This window comes from Eurosta solidaginis, chromosome 5, assembly GCF_040869045.1.
Source record: "Eurosta solidaginis isolate ZX-2024a chromosome 5, ASM4086904v1, whole genome shotgun sequence".
NCBI classification, from domain to species: Eukaryota; Metazoa; Arthropoda; class Insecta; order Diptera; family Tephritidae; genus Eurosta; species Eurosta solidaginis.
Genome location: NC_090323.1, coordinates 82,825,978 through 82,844,164, shown reverse-complemented (window position 1 = coordinate 82,844,164; position 18,187 = coordinate 82,825,978).

Here is an 18,187-nt window from a genome sequence, read left to right as displayed (position 1 = left end):
GTAGTCCCTGATAAAACGACGGTAGTAGCCTGACATACCTAGAAACGATCTTAGTTCTTTCAGGTTCCTTGGCACTGGGAACTGCGCTACGGCCACTACCTTCTTTGGATTGGTTTTTATGCCATCGCGAGTGACGACGTATCCTAGGAATTCGACTTCCTGTTTTGCGAACTCGCATTTATCTAGTTGTATCTTCATGTTCGCTTCTTCTAATGTTTTAAATACTAATTTAATATTTCTTAAGTGTTCCTCTTCGGTTTTACCGAATATTATAACGTCATCAATATAGACGAAGCAACTAATTCCGATGTGTTGGCGAAGTATGTCATCTAATGCTCTTTGGAACGTAGAAGGGGCATTCTTAAGCCCGAAAGGTAATCGGAGAAATTCGTATTTTCCGTTATTCACGGAAAATGCCGTTTTCTCTATATCAGATTCAGGAAGGAGTATTTGATGGAAACCGGTCTTAAGATCTATAACGGTAAAAATTTTATTGCTTCCGAGGTTGGCCAGGACCTCGTTAATTTCTGGTATTGGATATTTGTCTGGGATAGTTACGGCGTTAAGTTTCCGGTAGTCGATGAACATTCGATATTTTTTTTTCGCCTGAACCGTCGGTTTCCTTATTGACTATCCAGACCGGGGAGTTGTAAGGAGATTTAGATCTCCTTATTATTCCATTAGCAAGAAGTTCTTCGACTTGACGTTCTATTTCTTCTTTCAGAGCCATTGGGTTTGGGTACGGTTTGGAGTAGATCGGGGTGTCTGTCGTTGTTCTAATTTCGCCTTTGACCAGCGTAGTATACGTCAGTTTTTCGTCTGGGTCCCAAAATAAATTTGGGCATTTTGCTATTACGTCCTTGATTTTATCTTTTTGTTCTTCAGAAAGATGGGGAACCCTTATTATCGCGTTATTAACTTCTTCGGATATTAGTTGTTTTAGAGGTATGATTGTATTCGTAAGTATGATCTTAATATTTTTATCGGTATGGATGGTGGCTTTTAATTGTTTTAATGTGTCATTACCGATAATCCCGTGGAATGATTTTAATGACGGAAGTATAAAGAATTTTATTTTTCCTACCTCTGGTCGTAGAATGTCTATGAATGTGTGGTGTGTAATTTCGATGTCACCAGCTACCGACTTTACCTTAAAAGGGACTTCGTTTGGAATTGGGTTCCTAATTCTTGTAGATTGTATATAATTTTTGTTAGACCCGGTGCCTATCAAAAAGTCTAGTGCGTCTCCACTTCTAGATACGAATTCGTAATAATGAAGTGAAGACGGGGTTAATCTAAAAAATGAATGGTGTCGAGGTTGTAGCATTCCTGTTCGCAATTCTCAATTCCATTTTGTCTCATTACATTATCATCTGATTTTGGCAATTGGTTCGACGTTCCATAGCTATTGGGGTTTGTGTTCCCCCCGTATATGTGGTCAGGATATTCATATACTTGTTGCTCACTTGGATTCGCTGATCCCGTATCAACATGGAAGTTCCTTTGAATCTTATTGGGTTGATGCATATGTTGAGATGAGAGGGGACGATTCTGTGCGTAATTATTTTATTGCAAAAATAGTATTAGTACAATAAGATCTAGGATCTTTTATAGTACAACAAAAAGATAAATCGCAATGTAAAAAAGAACAAAAGTCATAACAGAGGGTTATGTAGGTTAAATAATCACATCAAACATAGAGAATTATCGTAATTTACTAGTATCTAAAATAAACAAATAATTAAAATCAATAACAAAACATTGTATACACTCATACATATTGATGGCGAAAACTCAAGAAGTATAATGGTTTCAACTAAAATGAGCATAAAGAACATTTTTAAAGTTGCTTTTATTTAGACTACTACGTACGGATACTGGAATAGAGTTCCATTGGCGAATGGCATTGACAAAGAATAGCCGTCCAGATGTTAGATAGCTATAAGTTGGTACTATTAGGTCGTTGATTCGAGCAGACCTGGGGAATATTAGCTTATCATATAGGTAACTAGGCTCCTTATACATGATAAGTTGACAAAGGAAAATGCTGTTCCTAGCTTTCAGATATTCGAAGATTTCACAGCCCAGTAGACGCGCTCTCCAGCTGGATATATGATCAAATCTGGCTAAGCCGAATACATAACGTGTAACATGATTAAATGCTACATCAATTTTATGAGCAGATTGGGAGCTCAGTTTACTGTACACTAGCTCAGAGTAACAAATGATCGGCATAATCAATTGAATTGCAAGTTTTCTTCTAACATTGGCCGGAGTATAAATAGCAGACATTCGTAAGTTTCTTAAGATATAGTAAACTTTCTTAACCACCAAATTTACATGATCATCACAGGACAGCGTCGTGTTAATAACAACAAAACCAAGATTAGTCACTTTTGAAACGAGTTTGAGACATTTACTGGCAACGCGCAAGGGCGGAATACTTGAGAAACTTATTCGTTTTTTAGATATAGGCAACACGTATGATTTCACTCTGTTCATGCATAAGTCATTTTTTTTAGCCCATTCAAATATGGATGTTAAGTCATTATTCAATCTTGAGCATAAATCGTTTGTCCCCTCATGATTTCCCGACAAATATAGTTGGACATCATCAGCATATGCATGCATATGAGCATGCTGGCATGCATTAAATATGTCATTAATAAAAATACTAAAAAGTAGTGGACCCAAGATAGAGCCTTGGGGTACCCCTGCCAATAGTGGTTTTAGACCTGAAGTTTCGGAGCCAACTTTGACAAGCTGGGATCTACCCGTCAGATAACTTCGCGTGAGCCGCACTGCGGAGTCATCAAAGCCGAAATAATTTTTTAATTTTAAGCACAGCAGGTCATGGTTCACAGAGTCGAAGGCTTTTGAGAAGTCAAGCAGGCATAATAAAGTCAACTGGTTTTTGTCAAAGGGTGCCCTGATGTCGTCTAAAATTTTTATGATAGCCGTGGAGCAACTGTGCTTTGATCGGAAGCCTGATTGGAATGGTGATAGCAGACTATGTTTGCAAACATGGTCTTGAATTTGTTCCGACAACAATATCTCAAAGACTTTCGAGAGTGCTGGCAAAATGCTGATAGGCCGAAAGTCACTAGGACAATCTGCAAACTTAGTTTTTGCAATGGGTATAACCGTGGCAATCTTCCACATATCAGGGAAGCAGGAGGTGGTAATACTGTGGTTGATAATATGCGTCAATGTAGGAAGAATGTACGGGGCAATTATTTTAACAAATTTGAGCGGTATATTGTCCTGACCGATTGCGTTGGACCTTATTTTATTTATGCATCTCGCCACATCAAGTTCCGAAACAGCTGTAAACTCAAATACTTGACAAACAGGAACCACATATAAGGGAGGGGTTGAGAAACTGGTATTAAGACAAGACGGGTTAGCTTGGCTCACAAAAGCTGCATTACGATCTTCAGGATTAAGGGAACAGTCAGAACTCGCACTCACATGTACACGAAGTTTTTTCAGATTACGCCACAAAACATGATTAGGCAACGATATATTCAACATTTTACTGTAGTATCTGCATCTGGCGGCCACCGTGGTGTGATGGTAGCGTGCTCCGCCTATCACACCGTATGCCCTGGGTTCAACTCCCGGGAAAAGCAACATCAAAATTTTAGAATTAAGATTTTTCAATTAGAAGAAAATTTTTCTAAGCGGGGTCGCCCCTCGGCAGTGTCTGGCAAGCGCTCCGATTGTATTTCTGCCATGAAAAGCTCTCAGTGAAAACTCATATGCCTTGCAGATGCCGTTCGGAGTCGGCATAAAACATGTAGGTCCCGTCCGGCCAATTTGTAGGGAAAAATCAAGAGGAGCACGACGCAAATTGGAAGAGAAGCTCGGCCTTAGATCTCTTCGGAGGTTATCGCGCCTTACATTTATTTATTTTTTTTTATATCTGCATTTTTCTCTCCTAATATAGGCTGTGGTCTCATTTCGTGTAAGTTTGTATGCACGCCAATTTGCGTCGCTTCGGTTTTTCCTCCAAAGAGAATAAAGCTTATTGCGCTTGATAATCATAGCACGGACGGATCTATTAAACCAAGGGCAAGAGGAAGATCTGTTGCTATATACCCGAGATGGAACGTGAGTTGTATAGAGGTATAATTTTTGGTAATTTACCTGTCTTGAGTGGATAGAATGATGTACGTCCATAGGACCAGGTGGTTTAGGGGGTAAGTTAGGCCTATTCGTATTAGGATGGTTCGCTTATTGTTATAACCGAATTGATTCATACGGAATCCTTGGTTGTTTTGATGGTAATTGTAGTTATTAGGTGACGTAAATGGTTGTTGTTGACGATAAGTTTGTGGCTGATATCTATTCGGTTGTCGATTAAATGTTTGCGTTCTTGGTATAAAATTAGTTCTAGGTGTTGTAGAATATGTCAATTCGGGATAAAATGGTCTATTATTATTATAATTTGCGTTTTGTCGAGGAGGTCGGGATGGTCATACGAAATGCCATATTGTCAAGTTTCTGACACAGTTGTAATGCCTGTGGCAGTGTGGTTGGTTTGCGGATGCTAAGGAGACGAGGAAGGTCTCCGTTAAGTCCGCGAACGAAGGTATCGAGGGCTTTATCTCTGTATGAATTTGTCATGGTTCTAATTGATTCCTATCCCAAGTCTAGGCAGGATATCTTGTCTAGGATAAGGGACAGATGTTGGTAAACTTTTTGGTAAAACGTCGGGATGTCGTCGTTTCTTTGGGTCAGAGTTGTCATTTGGTACTCGAGCGTACCAATGTCTCTTTTATCTGAATAATGCATCATAAGGCATTTCCTAATTTGTGCCCAATCGAGCGGTGTGCTATACGATTCTAGCGCAGTGTCGGCGTCGGCGACAATTTTGTGCCTAACTGTATGGAGTATTGAAAAGTACTTTGGTGTATCCCTCAATCCTTCGTAAACTTTAAATATTCTGTCGACGCTTTTCCGCCAGGAGTTAAATTCTCCTGGACGTCCCGAGAACTCGCGTAGGCATTTGACCATAACGGGTATTTGGTCTAATTCATTAATTTTATTTACGTTCACTGTCACATTTGATGGAAATCATTTGTTGGTGGAGTTTTAATTCTCTCCATCACTTCCTTAACGGTTGTCTCTACTAATGAGGAATTAGAGGTAGAGGGGTTTTCTTGTTTTGAGGGATTTCCCTGCTGGGAAGACCCATATTCTAATCTAAGTTGATTCAATTGATTAACCAATTCTACCGCGGGATCCGGCATTTTTCTTAACAGAGCAATTAGATTTTCTTAAAATTTTTAGTTTTTATTATTTTTAATTAATTTTTACTAAACCGCTTTTGATCCTTTTTTTTATAAATCTTTACCTTTCTAAAACTTGCAAGGATAATTCTTTAAATTTCACTTTTTTTCCTTTTTTCTAATATTTCTTATTATTCTTCTTCTTAAATTTTTTATACGAATTTCCTTTTTTCTGAAAAAAATCTTTTCCTTTCAAAAATTTGCAAAGTCTAATCTTGAAATTTCACTTATTATTCTTCTTTTTAAACTTTTTTATCGAATTTTTCCTTTTCACATTTGTATCTTCCATAATATTTTTTTATCTCACAATTTCTTTCATATAATAAAAACGATTTCACTTTTTGTTACTTTTTGCCTTCTTACATAGCTAAATCTTACATAAAAAACATTGGTCCAGCGAAGGTCCTTGGGGTTGATGAGTGGTTCGAATTTATTCTGTTTCCTTTCCGGTACTGAGGGTTCTAGCCGCTACTTTTATCCAGGTCCTTGTAAAGTGTATGCCGCACACGCGTAGCCGTACATTTTGTTTTTCGGGCTAATACTACTTTCGCACGCTGGTCCCTGATCGGGCGCCAGTTAAACTTTTAAAAATTGGAAACTCTAAAAAAGTATATTTTTTACACGGGAGATGTGCTTCTTTATTGAATGCAAACTTATATCTGAACTTTACACAATAATAATGCTTACAATCTAACCTACATTTGCCTTACCGCGATGAAAGTGAAAACTATTGATCATGCACTTCCCACAGTTGAGTTTGTTTATTTTAATTTGGTTTCCATCTACCGCTTACTGTTCACATAGTTTGCTTTGCACCTGTTGTGGCTTCAGCGGTTTTGTCAGTGATTTCAATTTACCGCTTACTGTTCACACGGTTTGCTATGCACGTGTTGCGGTTTCAGCAATTTTGCCAGTTTGCTATGTCTGGGGTATTATGTGTATGAATATTTGTTTTTTAATATTATATAAATATGTGCCGTGGTAACATACATATATCCCATACAACAGATTGTATAGATAAGACACTTTTCGTAATTTCTGCCCCATTTTCACAGCTATAAGCTTCAAATTTCACCGAATGCTTACGTCTAGAACATGCAGTGTTGCCTGAAAAATTTGTATAGATCGGTTGTATATATAGTATATATCTCATACAACCGATTGTTCAGATAAGAAACTTTTCGTAATTTCTCACCTATTTTAACTGCCAGAATCTTCAAATTTCATCGAATGCTTACGAATAGAACATTCATTGTTGCCTGAAAAAATTTTATAGATCGGTAGTATATATAGTATATATCTCATACAACCGATTGTTCAGATAAGAAACTTTTCGTAATTTCTCCCCTATTTTAACTGCCAGAAGCTTCAAATTTTCCCGAATCCTTAAGTATAGAACATTCATTGTTGCATGAAAAAATTTTATAGATCGGTGGTACATAAAGTATACATATATCTCATACAACCGATTGTATAGATAAGACACTTTTCGTAATTTCTGCCCCATTTTCACAGCTATAAGCTTCAAATTTCACCGAATGCTTACATCTAGAACATGCATTGTTGCCTGAAAATTTTGTATAGGTCGACTCAATAGGTTATGGGCCCAGACACGGAGGCTCCGCAGTTTTAAAACATTATTTATCGTTCACGAGTACCACATACATTTGCATACAGTCGTAATGAGTTCCATGTGTCATATTGATAAATTGGATGAAGGTAATTATGATACCTGGAGCATCCAAATGCGTAGAGTGCTGGTGCATGCAGACACATGAAAGGTAATGGAGGAACAACGGCCAGAAACAGAACGAGCTTCTTGGGGTGCAATGAATCAAAAATCTTTAGCAATGATTACGCTGAGCGTGAAGCCGTCACAACTATGCTATTTGAAGAATTCCACGAATGCAGCGGATGCTTGGAGGAAGCTCAAAGATGTACATCAACCCAGCTGACCAGTAAGGAAGGTATCCCTATATAAGCAGCTGCTCGGTTTGCGAATGATAGATGGTGTCGGTATGTATGAATATATAAATAAATTTTGTTCATTCATAGATAAGCTCTCGGAGGTCGACATTAAGCTTGGCGAGGAGCTGACAGTAATCATATTGCTTTCTAGTCTACCGAAACAATATGAAAATTTCGTCATAGCTATGGAAATACGCGATAATTTGCCTTCCCTAGAAGTCTTAAAAATTATATTACTAGAAGAAGGAGAGCGCAGAGGGGTGGAACCTAAACTAATACAATGCAGCGTGCAACAGGCGTTTCATGCGGATACCAAGCCATTGCAGAAAAAGTGTCGAGAAAAGAAAGACATCGAATGTTATAAGTACGCGGTAAGCGTGGGCATTACAAAAATGAATGTAAAAATTCAGCCAAGGCGGAATCGATCAGTACGCAGAAGCAACCAAATCGTTCATTTACAGTTTCGGCAGCAACAGAAACGGGTAATATATATAGATGCTTCGACCTGATATGTGGACAGTGGAGCAACAGCGCACATGTGCTGCGTACGTAATTTGTTTTCGAATTACTGCTCTCGGGAGGAAGACGTAGTGTTGGCTGATAATAAGGTAATACCTGCAGTAGGCAGAGGTGATGTCGTACTTCAAACCGATCCATGTGAGCTTAAGTTGGAGAACGTTCTGCATGTCCCGCAAATGAGGGGGATTTTTATTTCGGTAAGTCAAGCAGTTGAGCGTGGTTGTACAGTGAGTTTCAACAACAAATACGCTATTATAAGCCAACAAAGCGAAAAAATTTTGAGTGCTAAAAAAATAGGAAAGTTATTTATCTTTGAAAGCAAACATAATGTATGCTATGGTTTAACGCAGGGCAGTGGAGTAGTTTGGCATAACAGGTATGGCCATTTGAATTATGGTAGTTTGAAAAATCTCATAAAAAATAAGATCGTTCCCGGCATAGAAAATGCTGATTTTCCTGACAGTTCGCAGTGCTGAACGTTAATGAAATGTAAGATACATACACAGCTATTTCCAGCTGCGTCAGAAAATCGCTCAAAGGTATTGCTCGAGTTAATACATACTGATGTATGTGGCCCTTTTGAGAAGCGTTCCCTTGGTGGGTCTGCTTATTTTTTAACTTTCATTGATGACATGTCTGGGCGCATATTTACATATTTTCTGAAGTCAAAGGAGAGGTTTTCGAAAAATTTATAGAATTCAAGAATATCGCAGAGCGTCAGACTAGGCGGAAAATCAAAGCAATCCGTAGTGATAACGGCCGATAGTGCATCAATAAAAGTTTCGATGATTTCCTAAAACAGCATGGTATAGTGCAGCAATTGTCTGTTCCATATTGTCCACAGCAGAACGGTGTTGCAGCAAGGGCGAAGCGCACTCTCGTTGAAATGGCAAGAAGTTTGCTTGTACATTCTAATATGCCAGAGTTTCTCTAGGCGGAGGCAGTACAGACAGCGTGTTATATACGGAACAGATCGCCAACATCAGCGCTAATTGGTATGACTCCATTCGAGGCGTGGAGCGGAGGAAAACCCAATGTAAAAAATATGCGTATATTTGGGTCCGTAGCTGTAGGTTTAGATAAGACACGTCATAGCAAATTTCAGCCGAACGGGAAGGAGTATCGCCTGGTAGGATACTCATTAGTGTCAAAAGCATGCAGACTTTACGGTAAGGAAAAACATCAAATTGTGGAAAAACGTGATGTGTTGTTTGATGAACCTTCAGATTTTGATCGGAGTGATGACCAAATATTGTTTGATCTACCAATAAGAAGTTCGCCAGATAACGTGTCAAGTCATGGTACAGTCAAGCAGTCTCCATGTAAAGTTGACGCCATCCAGCTTGAAGAAATGAGCAGTGGAAACGATATGAAAAGTGACGATTTCGCGAATGCAAGGAACCAGATTTTGAACAAGAGTTATAATATCATAAATTCAGTACAAGCCGAGGAGCAGTGGAAACGATATGAAAAGTGACGATTTCGCGAATGAGAGGAACCAGATTTTGAACAAGAGTTATAATATCATAAATTCAGTACAAGCCGAGGAGATACCGCTTCCACCAGGCCCGCCGAGAGGGGGGGTGGTAAGGGTGGGATTCCCACCGGGCCCGGATTTCAGTCCAAATCTCAAAATTTGGGAAAAATTTAATATGTACCTTTGCAACTGTAGTAAGTAACTTTTGCAATGCATTAACACGCACATACGTATTTACATCTTAACATACATATGTTATAAGCTCAGAAAGAAGTTTCCTTGTTAATTTACTATACGATCATGTACATATGTATGTATGTAACTCTCCCACCGGGCCCGGAAATTTTCTCGACGGCCCTGGCTGCCACTTACATTTAAGGAAGCAATTACCAGTAAGCGCTCATCTTTTTGGAAGGCAGCCATGGACAAGGAATATGAGGCACTGATTGCGAAGGGTACGTGGACGCTGACAGACTTACCCAAGGGCCAGCAAGTAATTGGATGCAAGTGGGTATATACAACCAAAAAAGATGAAAATGGTGTAATGGTGCGTTATAAAGCTCGTTTGGTAGCCAAAGGGTGCTCACAAAAGTTTGGCGTAAACTACTGTGAGACGTTTTCACCAGTGTCCCGGTGTGAAATTATACATTTATTGCTTGCTTTGTCTGTTGAGCTGAAGCTATACTTACACCAAATGGACGTTTGTACCGCCTATCTCAATAGCGAGTTGAATGGTGTTGTCTATATGAGGCAGCCAGAGGGGTATGAAGACAGTAGCGAAAAAGGTTTGAGGCTCAACAAAGCTTTTATGGTTTAAAACAAGCGGGGAGAGAGTGGAACTTAAAATTAAACGCTGCGCTATGTGAAATGGGATTTACTCAGTGCAAGAATGGGCCATGCTTGTATAAACAGGATATAAAAGGTAGTCTTTGTTTAGTATTAATCTATGTAGCTGATTTACTATTAGCATGCCAGAGCAAAACAGATTTGATAAAAATAAAATGGATGATTTCGACGAAGTTTGAAAGCGTCGATAAGGGTCAATTCAAGATGTTTTTGGGTATACAGATTCAACGGGACGGTGAACTAGGTGACATATCGATGAATCAGTCATTTTATATCAATAATATGTTAGAAAATCACAGTATGCAACAGTGTAGAGTTGTATACAGGTTTTCAAGTAGCGTGTGATAACGAAGAATGCGTAATTGAAGATTTAACGACATATCAGTCAACAATTTGTGAGCTAATGTGGCTAGCTTTGACTTCGAGACCAGATATCTATCATTGGGTTGTAAAATTGGCACAAAGAAATAACAATCCCCATTGTGAACATTTCACAGCCGTAAAACATATAATACTCTACCTAACAGCTACAAAAGATCTTAAATTAAAATGTTCTTCATGTGGCCAGGCACTTGAAGGTTTCTGTTGAAACTTATTCGATAAGTTATTATATAGACATACGTCTATATATATGTACTTGCAAATGAACAACTTTGTATCCTAATTTATTATGGTCATAATAAGCATTGTTTCAATACGTTATAAAAAGTTCTGAATAAAATATTATTCGTCTTAAACACTTTAAACCTACAGTTTCGTATACGCAGATTGGGGTGGTGATCAGAGCAACCGCAGATCGTACACCGGGTATGTATTTTTCTTAGCTGGTGGACCCATTTCATGGAAGTCGGAGAAACAGGGATGTGTAGCTTTAAGCAGCACAGAAGCAGAGTATATAGCATTGTCGTCTGCACCTAAAGAAGCGTTACATTAGAGACGTTTAATTATTGAGATTGGTTGTGGTAAAGCTAATACACCCACCGTTTATGTGGTGATAATCTGAGTGCACAAAATCTGGCGAAAAATCCTGTTTACCATTCCAGATCAAAACACATCGACATCAGGCATCATTTCGGCCGTGAGGTTATCCAAACTGGTGATGTAGAACTAAAATATGTTTCAACTGAAAATATGATAGCAGATGTTTTGACTAAGAATCTTACGAAAGCAAAGCATTCGAATTTTTTGAAATTAATGAACCTATCTTAGTTAATGTAAACAGATTCTCATTGAGGAAGGGTGTAGAAAAATAGTAATTTCCAATGCGACTTTGCTTATATTGATACTTTGCGCATATGAATACTTGGAATTTATTTATGTATATTAATACTATGCAGATATCAATACGTGGAATTTAAAATTCTAGAAAATATTAATATTCAAATTACTTTTATGTTTGATGTTGTCAAGTATTTATTGTGAAATAATGTGTCAAGTTCAGTTGAAATAAAGAAATTAATTCAATACAGATAAGAAACTTCGTAATTTCTCCATTTTCACAGCTATAAGCTTCATATTTCACCGAGTGCTAACGTGTAGAACATGCATTATTGCCTGAAAAAATCGGTGGTATATCTAGTATATATCTCATACAACCGATTGTTCAGATAAGAAACTTTTCGTAATTTCTCCCCTATTTTAACTGCAAGAAGTTTCAAATTTCACCAAATGCTTACGTGTAGAACATTCATTGTTGCCTGAAAAAATGTTATAGATCTGTGGTATATATAGTATACATATATCTCATACAACCGATTGTATAGATAAGACACTTTTCGTAATTTCTGCCCCATTTTCAGAGCTATAAGTTGCAAATTTCACCGAATGTTTACGTATACAGCATTCATTGTTGCCTGAAAAAAATTGTATAGATCGGTGGTATATCTAGTATACATCTCATACAACCGATTGTTCAGATAAGAACCTTTTCGTAATTTCTCCCCTATTTTAACTGCCAGAAGCTTCAAATTTCACCGAATGCTTACGTATAAAATGTTAGAATAATCTGACTACTTGCGCGAGTGTCCGGTATAATAAAGCAAACACCTGTTTAATGTTCAAACATTTAATGAGGACTAAAAGACTTTCGTTACATTTGATATCATGTACCGTCTCTACAAATCTTACATCACGCCGCTCAATGACTCGCTTGGTTTGCCTGTCGTACAGCCGATACGCTTTAGCTACATCAGAGTATCCAACAAATACATACTTATTGCCTTTTGCACTAAACTTTCCACGATGCGTTTTGTCTAATGCAAATACACGCGCACCAAAAACTTGTAGATGCTTTACCGACGGCTTTCTATTATACCACAGTTCATATGGCGTACATGACTTAAGCAATTTTGTAGGCGCTCGATTGCGAAGATATACCGCTGTGTGAATCGCCTCACCCCATAGCTCTTCTTCTATACCGGCATGTACCAACATACTCCTAGCCATTTCGACGATTGTGCGATTTACCCGTTCCGCAATGCCGTTTTGTTGTGGGGTATATGGCACAGTTAGTTATCTTTTTATACCACACTGACTTAAATATTCATTAAACTTGTTATTGATATACTCAGTACCATTATCGCTTCTAAGATTTTATATTTTCAAGTTTGTTTGGCATTCAACCATATTTTTAAATATTTTAAATTTTTCGAAAACTTCACTTAGTTAAGAAATTGACCTCCAGATTCTTGTGTTACACAAATATAGTACACTTGGGTACAGAAATTCAATTTAAAAAGTTTTTCACAATAATTAGAAAAACTCTACGTTTTCTCTGCTTTTTACACTTAAAGGAGTAACCCTCCGTAATAAATTAAACTTTTAATGAAAACGATAACTCTGAACTGAACACTTTTCGCCATGATCTAAAATTAAAATGCTGTGGAACAGGAGCAACACTTTTGTGACTACATAAACCCTGTTTCAATCTTTTATGTCTCTGCACAGAACCATAATTGACCGTTTTCAACCGAAACAACAATGGCAACCCAGATTTTCCCGTTATGCTCACTTAAGCGAGTGCCTGTCAGAAATAAGTCAACACACTTGTACTTGTTCACTATGTAAAAGACTTTCGTTACATTAGATTTCAAGTGTGTAATAATAAACGATTGCTTATGAATAGACGAGTATATGCATATTTGTCTCATGCGTGACATACATCTTATTCGGTCCAAATATGTTCTCTGTAGGAAATAGTATTTAATCTTGCAACTACATTCTATAATTTGAACATAAAACATTCATTTTTGCCTGAAAAAATTGTATAGATCGGTGGTATATATAGTGTACATATATCTCATACAACCGAATGTTTAGATAAGAACCTTTTCGTAATGTCTGCCCCATTTCACAGCTAAAAGCTTCAGATTTCACGGAATGCTTGCATGTATAACATGCATTAAAAATAAATAAATGTAAGGCGCGATAACCTCCGAAGAGATCTAAGGCCGAGCTTCTCTTCCAATTTGCGTCGTGCTCCTCTTGATTTTTCCCTACAAATTGGCCGGACGGGACCTACATGTTTTATGCCGACTCCGAACGGCATCTGCAAGGCAGATGAGTTTTCACTGAGAGCTTTTCATGGCAGAAATACAATCGGAGCGCTTGCCAGACACTGCCGAGGGGCGACCCCGCTTAGAAAAATTTTCTACTAATTGAAAAATCTTATTTCTAAAATTTTTGATGTTGCTTTGCCCGGGAGTTGAACCCAGGGCATACGGCGTGATAGGCGGAGCACGCTACCATCACACCACGGTGGCCGCAACATAACATAACATGCATTGTTGCCTGAAAAAATTGTATACATCGTTGGTATATATAGTATATATCTTATACAACCGATTGTTCAGATAAGAAACTTTTCTTAATTTCTCCCCTATTTTAACTGCTAGAAGCTTCAAATTTCACCGAATGCTTACGTATAGAACATTCATTGTTGCCTGAAAAATTGTATAGATCGGTGGTATTTCGTAATTTCTCCCCTATTTTAATTGCCAGAAGCTTCAAATTTCACCGAATGCTTACTTATAAAACATTCATTATTGCCTGAAAAAATGGTATAGATCGGTGGTATATATAGTATACATATATCTCATAAAACCGATTGTTTAGATAAGACCCTTTTCGTAATTTCTGCCCCATTTTCACAGCTAGTAGCTTCAAATTTCTCCGAATGCTTACGTGTAGAACATGCATTGTTGCCTGAAAAAATTGTATAGGTCGATGGTATATGTTGAAAGTTGTATTTTTACTTGCCTGTATTTCCGAACAAATAAAGAAACTAGGCCTTTTTTTCGTGTACATTTATTGATGCGTCTTAGTTGATGGTTAAAACTGAAGTGAATTCAAGTGAAAAAAGAAAAATACATATATACAAGGAATATTCAAATTCATGGTTGCATCTGTTCATGATTGTGTGAAAAATAATTGCTTGAATATTTGAATCGAACTCAAGGTTGCTTTTCAACATGCCCCCTCAGTGAATATATTCAGGCAATAAAATATTTAAAAATTATTTTAAACCTAACTTAAAAGTTAGTTTTTCGTGACTTGGTTAAATTCTTTGTTAGTATATCCGCTATCATGTTGCTGCTACTGCAATACTTTAATTCAATTACGCCATCACGATAAACTTCTCTGATGTAATGATGTCTAATGTCGATGTGTTTTGTGCGCGAATGATGTACCGGATTTTTTACTAAACTCATTGCGCTTAAGTTGCCTCCATTTATGATGATCGCCTTAGGATATTTAATTTTCATTTCTCCCAAAAGTTGTCTTAAATATACTGCTTCGTTAATTGCCGATGTGAGTGCGATATATTCGGCTTCGGTGCTACTACGAGATACTGTTGTTTGCTTTTTTGGCTCGTACGAAAATACAACACCAGCAGGAATAAATGCATAGCCTGTGTATGATTTACGATCGCTACTATTGCCACCCCAATATGCATCAACGAAGCATTCCGTCTCTTTACCTGTTCGATGATACGAGATCGGCTTATTTTGTGTTGCGTTTAAATATCGTAGTATGCGCTTAGCTGCTGCTAAATGCTCTGTGTGTGGGTCTTTGTTTCTCTGAGCTAACTTGCTTGCTGAATGCAAAATATCAGGACGTGTGCACATAGCTATGTACATCAAAGATCCTATCAGTGACTGATACTTCACTTGATCGACTTTCTTGCATTCTGCAATGCTACAATTAACTTGATTTCCTACATCTAAGGGTGTAGCAATTGGTCGACTTTCATTCATGCCAAATTCGTTCAACAACTGTCTTATATGTGCTTTCGGACTTATGGACACTGCACCTGTTTCGCCTTCCCGGCTTACTTCTATGCTCAAAAAATTTTGTACTTGCCCTTTGTCGACTACTTCTATTTCCGATGAAATTTTAGCTTTAATATCATTTAATTGCTTATAATCAGAACTAGCTATTAAAAAATCATCAACATATATTGCGATTATATTTATTAGCCCGTTGTGGTGATTTATATATGCACACGATTCGCTTTTGCACGAATTGAAATCAATTTTCTTCAAAATTTTATCAAGTTCCAAATTCCATTATCTTCCTGACTGCTTAAGTCCATACAAGGATTTCTTAAGTTTGGTTGACTCATATATACAATCCATACTCTGCCGCTAGTGCAAATAGCATTCTTATAGTGATATATCTTACTACGGGTGAAAACGTTTCACTATAGTTCACACCATATACTTGTGAACAACCTTTGCTACTAATCTAGCCTTGAATCTTTCAACATAGCCATCCTTATCTTTTTTAAGAGTCAAAACCCATTTACAAGGTACAATTTTTTGTGTCTCAGGTAGTTCAGCAAGTTGCCATGTTTCATTTTTCAAAAGAGATTTATATTCACTTTGCATAGCCTTATGCCATTCATCTGCATATTCACCCGAAAGTGCTTGCTTTACTGACACAGGTATATGCACATCGTTACCATTCAATAAATTCAAATAGTTATACTGTTTCACAGGTCTACCTGGCATACCACTATGAACGTGGTCTACCTGGACCTGTCTTTGGTGAACTTTCGTCCGATTGCTCTTCTCCAGCCGATTCAAACTCATCTTCACTATTACGCAATGTACCTTCGTTACTTTGTAATGGCTCTTCATTTTCAGATATCTCATATAAATTGTTATTTATTTGCTCGTCTTCATTTTCAATAGTTAAACCTATTTTAACTAGCAATTCAACACTTTCCTTAGCATTTAATTTTTGCTCTTTTTGCTTAGCTGATGTCGATTCTACAAAGAAAACATCTCTACTTACAATGAGCTGCCTTGTTTGCTTATCAAATAGTCTATACGCCTTTAATATGTCTGAATAACCAACCATCACGTATTGTTTTCCTCCCTCTCTTTGTAATGGCTCTTCATTTTCAGATATCTCATATAAATTGTTATTTATTTGCTCGTCTTCATTTTCAATAGTTAAACCTATTTTAACTAGCAATTCAACACTTTCCTTAGCATTTAATTTTTGCTCTTTTTGCTTAGCTGATGTCGATTCTACAAAGAAAACATCTCTACTTACAATGAGCTGCCTTGTTTGCTTATCAAATAGTCTATACGCCTTTAATATGTCTGAATAACCAACCATCACGTATTGTTTTCCTCCCTCTCGGTTTGAATTTTCTATGCTCTCTCTTATTTAAAGCAATTTCTAGCGAACCAAATATGCGCAAATGTCCTACCTTAGGTACATGCCCATGCTATGATTCATACGGTGTCATCTTAACTAACGCTCTTGTTGTTGACCTATTTCGCAGGTACGCTGCCGTATGAACTGCTTCTGCCCACAATACTTCTTCACCGCCAGCACTTATCAGCATGCATCTTGCCATATCCAATAACGTTCTATTAAAACGCTCTGCCACGCCGTTTTGTTGTGGTGTGTATGGCACTGATAATTGTCTTACAATTCCATTGTCCTTCAAGTATTGGTCAAATGCCTTATTTACAAATTCTTTGCCGTTATAGTTCTCAAAATTTATAGCTGTTTGCCTGTCTGACGCTCTGCCATTGTCTTAAATTTTTTAAAATTTTCCAATACTTCATGTTCATGTCGTAGCAAATAAAAAAAACATAACGCGCTTTGTCGTCAATGAACGTGAGGGAATATTTTGCGCCGCCAACCGATGCAACGTTGACTGGACCACACACGTCGGTATGTACCAACCCCAATATTTCGCTAGCACGACTTTCTGCACTTTTATACGCATGCTGGTTACATTTGCCTATCATACAAATGGTACAATCAATAGTAGTAGCGGGTATGTTGATTTTCAATCCTTTCACTATTTCGTTACTGATCAACTCGCGCATGCTTGGAAAATTTAAATGTCCAAAGCGTTCATGCCATTTCATCGCCTCATCAACTGACTTTCTTGAAAAAAAAATAGTTTGTTTGTATTTATTTCAAATAAATAGAGATTAGTTATCTTGTTTGCACGTAATATTGTTCCTCCGTGCCGTTGATTATGTCTGCTGTATTGTTGTTAAATTTTACTATATAACCTCTGCTAACGGCCTTCGCAACTGACATAAGATTTCACTGCAAACCAGGTACATATAAAACATCCACCAATGTGACATCGAATTGTTTCCTTTTCAAATGCACGACTTATTTGCCTGTCGCTAACAATTTATTATCGCCAGCTAACATGATCGCTTCTTCGTGTTCTTCGAACTCGTCAAACATGTGTCGATTGCAGCACAAATGCGAAGAAGCGCCGCTGACGACGCACCAAGCGCCTATATGTAATAAGTTCTTGTTGACTACTGCAAATAACTTGCTATTTTTGTCGCTCTTTCCACATTGCTCCCGTTGTCTCTGCTTGCACTGAACAGCGAAATGTCCAGTTTTGCCACAGCTATAGCATTTGAAATTATTTCTTTTGTTTCTGTTGTTTCCCTTTTTATTGTCATTGCTGTTGCCGTTATTCGTTACGGCGTCATTTGATTTTAAATATGCTTTGTACTTCTTTTTTCCAGAATTTTCTTGCATCTTGAATGCTTGTACACTATTTTCGGAATTTTCTGTGTTATATGACTTA